Source organism: Callorhinus ursinus, unplaced genomic scaffold, assembly GCF_003265705.2.
Source record: "Callorhinus ursinus isolate GAN/ISIS: 27379988/994484 unplaced genomic scaffold, GSC_fseal_2.0 scaffold2, whole genome shotgun sequence".
Classification (NCBI taxonomy): Eukaryota; Metazoa; Chordata; class Mammalia; order Carnivora; family Otariidae; genus Callorhinus; species Callorhinus ursinus.
Window position 1 is genome coordinate 91,132,204 of NW_027397064.1, and position 3,343 is coordinate 91,135,546.

Sequence of the window (3,343 nt, forward strand, 5' to 3'; positions counted from 1 at the left end):
TGGCTTTTGTAGTGGCTGAGGATAGCAGACTCCACAGTAAGTTCTCTCTTTGGCTGTTGCATGGAGAAACAAAGGGTTCTAGGGTAGAGTCAAATTTGTTTTGAGGTTTTTGCCATGGACCATCTCTTGGACTGAGTAACTTCCTATATTTCAGATTTCTTTTTTCTCTGTAACTTATTTATAATTAAGAACACTTTATGGGGCGCCTGGGTGGCTCAGTCGTTAAGCGTCTGCCTTCGGCTCAGGTCATGATCCCAGGGTCCTGGGATTGAGCCCCGCATTGGGCTCCCTGCTCAGTGGGGAGACTGCTTCTCCCTCTCCCACTCCCCTGCTTGTGTTCCCTCTCTCACTGTGTCTCTCCCTGTAAAATAAATAAATAAAATCTTAAAAAAAAATACTTTATGAAGTAAAACTTTGTTAACTCAGGCTGAAACATGAGTTCAAGACTTCTAAATTTTTTTCCTTGAAGTAAATGTTTCTTTTTAGTACATTACTATACAGATGGATTACATAAGAATATATTTTTCAGCAAACAGGCTCCTGCAAGCTCTGGAAGGTGGTTTTTAATGGGGAAAGGGTTCTTTATTCTTCCAGCTTTATTGAGATATAATTGACATATCTGGAAATATTAAGACCATTAAAATATTCTTTTGCATGGGTCAGCCTGGTCTTTTTTTTTTTTTTTTTTTTTAAGGCTGCAGTTACAGACTCCGTGATACTGGCTTTGGCACTAGTTGTAGAGAAAATAAAACATTCCCCTAATTTCTGTTTTAATTCACCCTGCTGGCATTTGAGTATTTCTCTATATTTTGAGTTGTATTTGTTATCTGGTGACTTCAGTTTCTCAAAAGTCCAATAGAAACATTTTTATTTTGCCACTTTGTTCCAAATGTCAACACCAAGCACAAAGGACTATGGTGAACTCACCAGAGTAGCCCTTTGTTCAACTGTGTGATACGTTACCTCACCTGTACAGCAGAGCCCACACCACTTGCCCCTTGATGTTCTGACCCTTCTTTAGAGAAGCTGCATCTGTCATTCCTTCCCTTTGCTCAGCCATAAAATGTTTTCCTTTTATCTCATGAGACCCTGGCAAAGCTCCTTCAAGCCTTCCTTTCCCATACCTGCATCTGTCTCTCAAGATGCCACACACTTAGAAGAATGGCTCTTTTGCTCCCAAGGTTGCTCAGGATCTTCTAAATACTGATCTATCCAATTGACTACACCATAGGCTATTCAACCCATAGAAAACTATACCACCTTACTATTAAGACCACATGGTTTTATACCTAATTTTTGTCTAAAATTCTTGTTACTCTTCATTCCGGTTGTTTCTTTAACTGGATTTTTTAAACAATTTGGTATAGCAATGGGGAATTAGAAAACTTTGAGTTCAGTCCTGACAGGAAATAGGTATGTAATTGAGTCTCGGATCTCTTCATCTGCATAGTAGTTAATTCCTACTTGCAGGATTGTGGGGACTAAATGAAAGACACAGGTAAAAGCTCCTTTGTAGTTCTATGCATATAAAATATATTCTCTGAACAGGTATTGTTAATGCTGAGGGCAGAGACCACATCTTGAACTTTTTATAGCCCCATATTCATAGCAAAATGATGAATACATGGCTTGTGCCTGATACTACTTATAAATTGGTTAATTTTGGTAGTTCAGGGATAAAACTTAATAATAAGCCCAGGATAAAATGTTTTTACACAGGAGTTTATTTTTACATTCACATCTGACAGTATATTATGTTCATTTAAATCTGACCGTGTGTGTATATATTTAGTTGAAAGACCAACGTGTGACCCAGAGGCCTTTAAAAACAAGCCATCTGGTAGAGTGGTAGCCACCAGTTTGTAAAGTCTTACCACTTTTTTGTACACTCTTTCTTCAAATCATTGTTTGTTTTGCTTAATCAAAATGAAACACCAGACTCTTAATTGCTGCTCAGAGAGATGGACTGGTGGCTTCCCTTGTTTTTAACAGATCAAGATGTCATTATGTCCCTAGAGCAAGTAAATGCTCTACTTACAACATGAGTAATCTTTAGGGAACTCTCTCTCCAAGTAACTTTTTTTTTTAAGATTTTATTTTTTCATTAGAGAGCAAGCGAGAGAGAAACAGCACGAGAGGGGAGAGGGTCAGAGGGAGAAGCAGGCTCCCCGCTGAGCCAGAAGCCCAACGAGGGACTCAGTCCCAGGACTCCAGGATCATGACCTGAGCCAAAGGCAGTCGCTTAACCAACTGAGCCACCCAGGCGCCCCTCCAAGTAAGTTTTTAAAACCTTATCTCCGAGATTTTCAACTTCTCTGGCAATCAAATTGAAACACTGAGATATCAAACTGGCAATGATGATAAGACATGGACGGAGAATTGGAAACTTGGAGGCACTGTTGGTGAAGTGTTAAACTGGCACCAGCCAGCCTGTCAGGAAGGCAGTTTAGCAGCACATACCAAATGTGAAGGTGCATAGCCTCTGACCCGTCATTGTTAGAATTTGTCCTAAGAATTCAGTGCACAAAATAAGATATTTTAAGGATATTTATTGCAGCATTGTTTATACCAGTAGAAAAAATGCAAAAAACCCAAATTTCCACTAAATAATGCTTTTGTCCATGTTATAGAATGTTAATCAGTCATTGGAAAACACAATACAGGCAGTCCTTGCTTTGCACAGTTGTGTAGGACCCTAAAAATAACCATACAAACTAAATTGCAAAACAAAGTTAGAAAGGGGGGAAATAGGACTATTCTATGACCTTTAAAATTTGTCAAACAAAAAATAGGAAAACTAATATTTAGTACATTATGATTTAAAACATTACAAGATTGAGAATTCAATTGTTTTATTCCTTTGTAAGAAAACTTAGCAAGAGTAATTTGAACAGTACTGCTCTTCTTCTAGTCATAAAACTTTCAGTGTGGAGTGACCACCTCTCCTATACTTTGGTGAATTACCATACTACTTCCTGAGTTCAAAGAGCCTCCCACACTTTATCCTTTGTACTTGCAGTGTCATGAAATATCTGCAAGAGTTCCTTTAATGTGAAGTATTTTGCTGTTGTCACTTCCTCTGAGATATCTTCATCCTTTCAATCACAACTACTTTCCTTGTTCATGTCAATAAGTACATCTTTACTAAGTTCCTCTGGCTGCATATCTGGAGTTTCTCAAATAGGACCATGACTCCATGGTCAGCTACTATTTCTGACTCCATGTACATTCTATTCAGATTTCACTTATGGAGTTCTGTTTTTCTTTGTGTTACTTTCTCTTTTTTTTTAAGATTTTATTTATTTATTTATTTATTTATTTATTTATTTATTTATTTATTTAT